Source organism: Penaeus japonicus, unplaced genomic scaffold (assembly GCF_977035675.1).
Source record: "Penaeus japonicus unplaced genomic scaffold, GWHDUDI00000001_assembly GWHDUDI00000027, whole genome shotgun sequence".
Classification (NCBI taxonomy): Eukaryota; Metazoa; Arthropoda; class Malacostraca; order Decapoda; family Penaeidae; genus Penaeus; species Penaeus japonicus.
In genome coordinates, this window is record NW_028234429.1 from 21,308,452 (window position 1) to 21,318,451 (window position 10,000).

Here is a 10,000-nt window from a genome sequence, read left to right on the forward strand (position 1 = left end):
GGAACAATTTGTCAGGAAAGTACTTTTACAGATACATTTATAGTTTGCTTTTATAAAGTATGGGATTAGATTTCCTTTCTATCGATGTATAGTTTTCGTTTGTACTTTGCTCACTTTTAATGCAGAAAGACGTAAGGAAGGATCTCTGCACACATTAAAAAAACTGTTTTTTTTTCATATTTACATACTATATGTACCATACTTGTTATTGACCATAGAAAGCTGATATTGGTCTCATTTTGAATAGGAAGAATTGTTTAGCAAATACTACTAAAAAGACAATTGAAAAAAAAAGTAATTGTATGCAGCTATGACGAAATTATAGAAATTATAAAGAAATCAAGTCATATCATCTTCATATATATCGGGCTCATTGAAACTAGGGCATACTGATTTTTTTCGTTGATTTCCAATTTTGCTCCGTTTGAGGGCGGATTTCTTACGTTTAAAGGGCCTTCATACACACATTCAAAATTAAATACATATGTTAATGAAGCATATATATGTAAATAGCAAGTGTAATCTATATATTACATATAAACACACAGTCAAATAAAAGAATAAACACAGACATAAAAAACAAAGGTGTGCACATAATCACACACACACACACAAACACACACACACAGAAACACGCACACACACACACACACACACAAAAGAACACACACATACACATTTTCAAATCGGCTCTTTCGGAAATTCCAAGTGGCTCAAACCCGGAAGATTCGTCGCGTACTTCGCATATTGGTATTTTCCGTTTTTTCTCACCTTCCGGGATTTCCACTTTGATGGGGAGATTACAATTGCTCCAAAAGAGGGAAATAAATGGCACACAACAAAGCCACTCAAGTCACGACGGGAGGAAAAAAAGTGATCGAATTTATACCTTCGTTACTATTATCATTTAAAAAAATGTTATGATGATGATGATGATGATTGTGGTTGGTGGTGATGATAATGGTGACTTACATTAGAACAGCCCTTTGCTTCCTCCATCCTCTCCTACTTCTCTATTCCCTTCCCCCTCCCCCTTTCGCTTTCCTTCTCCCTCTCCCCTTTACCCTATTCACTCTCTCCTCCCTCTCCCACGCCCTTTTTTCCTCCCTTTTCCTCCCTCCCCCCCTTTTTTCATCCCTTTTCCTCCCTTCCCCCTTTTTTCATCCCTTTTCCTCCCTTCCCCCTTTTTTCATCCCTTCCCCCTTTTTTCATCCCTTTTCCTCCCTTCCCCCTTTTTTCATCCCTTTTCCTCCCTTCCCCCTTTTTTCATCCCTTTTCCTCCCTTCCCCCTTTTTTCATCCCTTTTCCTCCCTTCCCCCTTTTTTCATCCCTTTTCCTCCCTCCCCCCCTTTTTTCATCTCTTTTCCTCCCTTCCCCCTTTTTTCATCCCTTCCCCCTTTTTTCATCCCTTTTCCTCCCTTCCCCCTTTTTTCATCCCTTTTCCTCCCCCCTTTTTTCATCCCTTTTCCTCCCTCCCCCCCTTTTTTCATCTCTTTTCCTCCCTTCCCCCTTTTTTCATCCCCTTCCTTTTTTTTCCCCCCTTCCCCCTTTTTTTTTTTCATCCCTTTTTTCCCCATCCTTCCCCCCTTTTTTTCATCCCTTTTCCCTCCCCGTGGTCTCATCCCTTTCTCCCCCTTTTTCATCCCTTTTCCTCCCTTCCCCCTTTTTTCATCCCTTTTCCTCCCTCCCCCCCTTTTTTCATCCCTTTTCCTCCCTTCCCCCTTTTTTCATCCCTTCCCCCTTTTTTCATCCCTTTTCCTCCCTTCCCCCTTTTTTCATCCCTTTTCCTCCCTTCCCCCTTTTTCCCTTCTGACTCGCCCACTTTTTTCTGCCCTTTCCCCCCCTTTTTTCATCTCTTTCAGCCATCCCCCCTTTTTCATCATTTGCCTCCCCTTCCCCCTTTTTTCATCCCTTTTCCTCCCTTCCCCCTTTTTTCATCCCTTTTCCTCCCTTCCCCCTTTTTTCATCCTTTTCCTCCCTTTTTCCCTTCCCCCCCCCCTTTTTTTTCATCCCTTTTTTCCCCTTCCCTTTTTTCCCTTTTTCATCCCGTTTCCCCTTCCCCCTTTTTTCTTTTCTACATTTCCCTTTTCCTCTCTCCCCCCCTTTTTTCATCTCTTTTCCTCCCTTCCCCCTTTTTTCATCCCTTCCCCCTTTTTTTCATCCCTTTTCCTCCCTTCCCCCTTTTTTCATCTCTTTTCCTCCCTTCCCCCTTTTTTCCTCCCTTCCCCCTTTTTTCATCCCTCCCCCCCTCCCATTCCTCCTCCTCCCCCTTTTTTCATCCCTTTTCCTCCCTTCCCCCTTTTTTCATCCCTTTTCCTCCCTTCCCCCCCTTTTTTTATCCCTTTTTTCCTATTCCCTTCCCCCGTGTTTTTTTTCTTCCCTTTTCTTCCCTTCCCCCTTTTTTCTCCCCTTTTCCCTTTTCCTCCCTTCCCCCTTTTTTCATCCCTTTTCCTCCCCTCCCCCCTTTTTTCATCCCTTTTTCCTCCCCCACCCCACCTTTTTCATTTTTCCCCTTTTTCCCTCCTTCCCCCTTGTTTCTCTTTCCCTCTCTTTCTCCTCCCTTCCCCCTTTTTTCATCCCTTTTCCTCCCTTCCCCCTTTTTTCATCCCTTTTCCTCCCTTCCCCCTTTTTTATCCCTTTTCCTCCCTCCCCCCCTTTTTTCATCCCTTTTTATATTTGTTGTTTGTGTGTTTTGTCATCGGGGGGGTCCTTTTCTCCCTTCACCCTGGTTTCATCACCCCTTCCCTTTTTTCATCCCTTTATTCCCTCCCCCCCTTTTTTCATTGCCCTTTTCTCCCTCCCCCCTTTTTTCATCATTTTTCCTCCCTTCCTCCCCTTTTGTTCATCACTCTTTCCTCCCCTCCCCCTTTTTTCCTCCCTTTTCCTCCCCCCTTTTTTCATCCCTTTTCCTCCCTTCCCCCTTTTTTCATCTCTTTTCCCTATTCCCCATTTATCTCCTAACTCCTTCCCCCTTTTTTCATCCCTTTTCCTCCTTCCCCCTTTTTTCAATTCCCTTTTCTCCTCCCTCCTTTTTTCCTCCCTTTTCTCCCCCTTCCCCCTTTTTTTTCATCCCTTTTCCTCCCTTCCCCCAATTTATACTTCCATCCCCCATTTATATCCCATATCCTACCCAACCCCATCTTTTTTTCACCCCGTGTCCACCCTCCAACCAATAAACCCCCTTTACTTCATCCCCAATTATCCTCCCAAATCCAATCCCTTTTTATCATCCCTTTTTTCTCCCTTCCCCATTTTTCATCCCTATTCTCCCCTTCCCCCCCCTTTTTTTCCCATTTTCTTCCCTTCCCCTTTTTCATCACCTTACCTCCTCCCCCCACCCCTTTTAACATCCCTTTACCTTCCATCCCTTTTAATAACCTATCCCCTTCCAATATTCACCTTTTCCTCCCTTCCCTTTTTCATCTCCTTTTTCCTCCCTTCCCCCCTTAGTCATCCCTTTCATCCCTTTACCTCCTCCACCTCCCCCTTTTTTCAACCTCTTCCTACCCTTCTTCCCCTTTTTTCACTCCTTTTCCTCCCTCCCCCCTTTTTTCATCCCTTTACCTCCCTTCCCCCTTTTTTCATCTCTTTTCCTCCCTTCCCCCTTTTTTTTTCCCTTATCCCTCCTCGCTTCTCCCCTTTTTTCATCCCTTTCCTCCTTCCCTTTTTTCTTCCTTCCCCCTTTTTTCATCCCCTTTCCCTCCCTTCCCCCTTTTTTCATCCCTTTTCCTCCCTTCCCCCTTTTTTCATCCCTTTTCCTCCCCTCCCTACCCCTATTTTTCATCCCTTTTCCTCCCTTCCCCCCTCTTTTCTTCCCTTTTTCCCCCTCCATTATCCCCCTTTTTTCATCCCTTTTCCTCCCTTTCCCCCCTTTTCCCCCCTTTTCCTCCCTTCCCCCTTTTTTCATCCCTTTTCCTCCCTTCCCCCTTTTTTCCTCCCTTTTCCTCCCTTCCCCCTTTTTTCATCCCTTTTCCTCCCTTCCCCCTTTTTTCATCCCTTTTCCTCCCTTCCCCCTTTTTTCATCCCTAACTCCTCCCCAAAATTCAACCATCCCCTTTTTTCCTCCCAAATCCACAACCCAAAAATCCCCCTTTTTTCCATTCCCTTAAATTCCCTCCCAAACACCCTTCTATTTTTTCATCCTTCTTTTCCTCCTTCCCCCCCCCTTTTTTCACCCTTTCTCCTTCCCCTCTCCCCCCCCCTTTTTCATCATCCCTTTTCTACCCCTTCCCCAGTTTTTCATCCCTTTTCCTCCTCCCCCCCTTTTTTTCATAACCCTTTTCCTCTCTTCCCCCATAAACCACCAACCCAAAAAATATCAAACCTCCAACCCTTTTTTTCATCCCTATTCCCTCCCTTCCCCCTTTTTTTCCAACCCATTCCTCCCACCCCCCTTTTTTCATCTCTTTTCCTCCCCTTCCCCCTTTTTTCATCTCTTTTTTTTCAACGCCATTTCCTCTATCCCCCTTTTGTTTTCATCTCTTTTTCCTCCCTTCCCCCCTTTTTTCCTCCCTTCCCTTCCCCCCTTTTTTCCTCCCTTCTCTCCTCCCATAATTACCACTCAAATCTCCTACCCCACATATTTCTCCCTTCCCCCTATTTTCATTCTCTTTACCTCTTACCTTTAAACATCCCCTAATCCTCCACCCCTTTAATCCTCCCTTTTCCTCCCTACCCTTTTATCATCCCATTTCCTCCAACCCCCTTAAATTCATCTTATTCCTCCTATCCCCTTTTTCATCCCTTCCCTTTTTCATCCTTTCTCCCTAACCCCTTTATTATCTTTTTCCTTCCCCTTTTTTCACCCCTTTTCCTCCCTCCCCCCTTTTTTCATCCCTTTTCCTCCCTCCCCCCTTTTTTCATCCTTCCCCCTTTTTTCTCCATTACCTCCCTTCCCCTTTTTTCATCCTTTTCCTCCCTTCCCTATTTTCATCCCTTTTTCTCTGCCCTTTTTTCATCTTTTCCTCCCAACCCCCTTTTTCAATCCCTTTTCCCCTTTCTCTCCCAACCCTTTCCCCCCCTGACCCCCCCCATCGCCCAGCCGTCAAACTACAGGAGTGAGTAAAACCCTTTGGGGGCCCAATACACTTTTGAAAGGGAGGCCTTGTGGATTGCACCATATTGAGAGATGAGCGTCAGTCTCCTTCGGTCTTACTTCCGGACGTGCGAGGAGTCGTCAAAAGGAAGGGGACGGGAGGGGGGAGCGGGAGGGGGGGAAAAGAGGGGGGGGAGGGAGGGGGGGGAAGGGGAAAGGGGGGAAAGGGGAGGGAAGGGGAGGGGGGGTTTGGGTGGGATGGGGAAAGGGAAAGGAGGGGAGATGGGGAAAGAGAAGGGGGGAGGGGAGTGGGGGAAAAAGGGGAAAAGGGGAGGAAAAGGGGAAGGGAAGGAGGGGGGCGAGGAAAGGGGGAGAAAGGGGAAAAGGGAGGGCAATAAAAAGGAAGGGGAAGGGAGAGGGGGGCGAGAGTAAAAGGTGGGAGAGAGGGGGGAGGGAAGGGGGCAAGAAAAAAAGGGAAGGGAAGGAGAGGAGGGAGCGAGAGTGAAAGGTAGGAGAGAGAGGGAGAGAGAAGGAGGGGCAGATGAGCAAAAGGAAGGGAAGGAGAGGAGGGAGCGATGGGGAGGTGAAAATGGGCGAAAGGAGGGGGGGGGGGAGGGAAAGTTAGTGAAGAAGGGCACTTTACAAGGGGAAGAGGGTGAGGGGAGGAGGGGAAGGTGAAGCGGGAAAAATGAGGAGGGAGAAAAAAGGGGGAGAGAAAAGGAAGGGGAAGGGAGAAAGGAGAGTGGAGACAGACAGGCAGACAAACAGAGAGTAGAGGGCAGGTAAAAAAAATGAAGATAGAAGCAGAAAAAGGAAGTAAACGTGATAGACAAAGAGAGAAAGAAAGAGCGAGACAGAGAGAGAGAGAAGAGAAATGGAAAGAGAGAGAGCGAGAAAAAAAAAAACGGAAAGAGGGGGGAGGGAGAGAAGGGGAAAAAGAGAGAAGAAAAGGGGGAAAGGGAAGAGAAAGGGAGAGAGAGAGAGAGAGAGAGAGAGAGAGAGAAAAAGAGAAAGAGAAAGAGAAAGGGAAAGAGAGAGAGCGAGAACATGAGAGAGAGCGAGAGAGAGAGAGAGCGCGCGCAGAACGAGTTGCGACGCCCTATGAGCCAACTTCGGCCGGACACTGAAGACTTCCCGAAAAACTCCCGAGAAAATTTGCCTTTTTCTCTCGGCGGTTTCATGACTTCAATCTGTCCAGTCACGCGATGCCATTGTGTTTGCTCGCGGATTGAGGGCGTCTGTGGCGTCTGCCTTTTGTGAAGAGCATTACCGTTCCTCTTTGGCAATTAGTTTTCCCCATTCTATTTTCTTTTAATTTTTATGAAGAGGCTGCCCGCATTTACTTGGTTTATATAAAATTTTAAAATATTTATATTTTTAAAAATTATATTTATATTTAAAAATAATATATTTATAAATATAATAATATTTTATATATATAATTTTTATTTTAAATTTTTTTATTTATAATAATTTTTTTTATATATATAATATTTTATATATATATTACATATACATAAATATATATATTTAATTTTATTTATATATATTATATTAATTTATTTTATATATTTTTATTATAATATAATATAATAATATAATTTTAAAACTAATTTAAAAATATAAAAACATTAAAAAATTATTTATAAAATATATAAATATTTTTACATAATAAAATATTTTTACATTATTTAATATATATTTAGTATTAAAATATAAACATTATAAAATATAAATTTTTAAAATATTGAATATAATGACATATATATATATATCTATTATTATATTAATAAATATATATATATTTATGGTTTTATATATATACACACACACACACGCATAGTAATACATATGAAGAACACACACACACACACAACAGCCTAATAAACAGTGTCATAAACACCATAAACAAACCATTGCTCGATTGCTTGTCTTTAGGAATTTCGCGATAACATTCACACTTATCAATTTTATGTTTTTTATTCTGTTGTAACATTTGAATCCACTGGATTTTCCGTCGAGATCGTTGTATTATATTTGTATTCCACACCGTATCAACCCAATAAATCATTCTTTACTTGAGTCCCCCCCCCCTAAAGCTTTCCCTGTCAATCACGCATAGAAAACACAAAATCCCACCGCAGGCTACCAATTCCTCAAACCAAAAGGAAAAGAAACAAAGAAAGAAGAACAAAACAACCGAAACAAAAAACAAAAAGACAAAAGAAAAAAAAAAATAAAATAAAAAATAAAAAAAGAGGCGCCTAAGGTAGAACTACTGTGTGGAGAAAGAGATCACTTTCGAAATCTCACTCGCGCCGGGACATCCCCCGAACTTCCCTTCATCGGTTGAGGAGACGCGCGTCAAGTTGTTTCGAAGTCGTTGATCTCTCTTAGTGAAATAAAAACGTAAAGATTTAAAGATAAAACACTGAGAGGGGGGAGGGGGGAAGAAGGGAGGGAGGGAGGGACTTTTGACAGGGAGTGAGCGGGAGATGGAGAGAGTGAAATATATATATACATATATACATATATATTATTTATATATAAGATGTAATATATATGGATTTATATATACTTATATATAATATATATATATAATATATATTATACATATATATAGAGAGAGAGAGAGAGAGAAAGGAAGGGGATTTGAATAATATATATATTGATATATTTATATATTAGTTATATATATAATATATATCTTATGTTATATATAGTATATATATATATATGTATATATATATGTTATAGGTATAATAATTAAATGTAAAACAATATGTATTATATGCAATGTTATGTATATGAATATATGTATCACATACCATATGTATATCAATATATATAATATATAAATCGAGAGAGAGAGAGAATAGAGCGAGAGAGAGAGAGAGAGAGAAAGACGGGAAGGGGATTGAATATATATATATAATATTATATATATATATATATATCTAATATAATATATATAAATAGATTATATAAAATATAGGTTACATATATATGTATATATCTTTATATATAGGTAAATGTATTATCAATGCTCTATATATTATCTATAAGTACTACGAGAGAATATATAAGTATATGACATATCATAAATATATATATATATAAATATATCGTAACAATATATATAGATCGATAGCTAGATAGATAGATATAGATAGATATATAATAAGAGGAGAGAGATATCTCATATAAATATTGAATTTATATATATATAAATACTAACTATATAAAGCACTAAAAGCATCTATATATGACTATATACATATATATACATATATATATATGATATTTATTTATCGATTTATACACCACACTCACACACACACACACTCACACCCGAGCACACACACGCAGCGACACACACACATATATAGTAAATAAATATATATATAATATATAATATATATATATATAGTCTTTATTTATTCATCGATTTATATATATACATATACATATATATATTTATTTATCTATCTATCTATCTATCTATCTATATATGTATATATAGAAAGAGAAAGAGAGAGAGAGAGAGAGAGAGAGAGAGAGAGAGAGAGAAAGAGAGAGAGAGAGAAAGAAAGAGAGAGAGAGAAAGAAAGAGAGAGAAAGAGAGAGAAAGACAGAGATAAAGAAAGAGAGAGAAAGAGAGAGAGATGGAGAAATATAGAGAGATGAATAGAAAGAAATAAAACGTAATGAATCTAGAAAGAACCAACCAGTAAACATCGGCGCAAACTTTCCTGATCTGGTTTTTCAACAGACGGAATTTCCTCTGAACCGGAGAGCTCCCCAAGTTGCAATAAAAAGCATGCATAGTATTAATAATAATAAAAAAAAAAAAAAACTGACACACTGATATAATATGTCAATCAATTAATGAAAGGAAATCATATATATCAATAATGAAGAAAGACAAACCGATGCAATGTTAAAAGGGAATGATAAATGTTGCCTAGGATACAATGCCTTGGGAAGCGGTTAGCGGGAAACGGACTTTATAAAACTGATATAAAGCAACATAGGTGATAAGAATAGAGCGTTGTTATTGTGATTTTCCAGGTGATTGCTGTTGTTCTTGTTCCACATTATCTTTATTGTTGTTCTTATCTTTATCGTTAGCAATAATGTCTTTTTTATATTATAATCGGTATATTTTCAAATAAAATAATAATAATAATTGTTATCACCATTTTACCATTAGGATGTTATAATAACACTAGAATGGCCAATGGTGTCGAGCCGAAAAATAATTACGTATGATATTCAAGGAAGTTAAACTCACAAATATAAAAAGAAAAACATTAGGATAAAGGTCGAATAGTCAACATTCCATTCCAGGTGAGGACCTTTCAAAATGAGAGAAAAAGAAAAAAAGAGAGAGAGAGAAAAAAAGGTTTTCAAGGTTGTTGGGAGCTTGGGCCATTTTTAATACCCTTCTCTCTCACCTGTTGCTTTCTCTTTATTTATGATAATTAACCATTTTATTACACGTGACACTTCTATCTTTTCTGTTGCTTAATCTTCGCATCTATTGAATACCAAATTCCATTCATAAATGCGTTGGTCGAATCTGCATTAAGATCTCGCATTGATATCAAAATAACAATTAACTGTCACACACACAAAAAAGGTCTCCTAATATGTAAAACTTTCACCCATGATAATGAGTTTCTTACACCTTCACCATGCATTGCTAATCAATATGATTTTCAAAAAAGAAAAATGCAGAGAGAAGTACTGGAGTGGTAAAGGGAGGTAGGAAGAGGGAAGAGGGAGAGGGAGAGGAGAGGAGGAGAAGGAGGGGGAACGAAGAAGAGGGAAAGGGGGATAGAGAGAAGAGGACGATTTGAGGAGAGTAGGAGGAGGGGGAAGGAGGAAGAGGGAAGAGGGAGAAGCAGAGAAGAGGAGAGGGAAGGGGGAGGAGAAGGGGAAGGGGAAGGATGAGGAGGATAG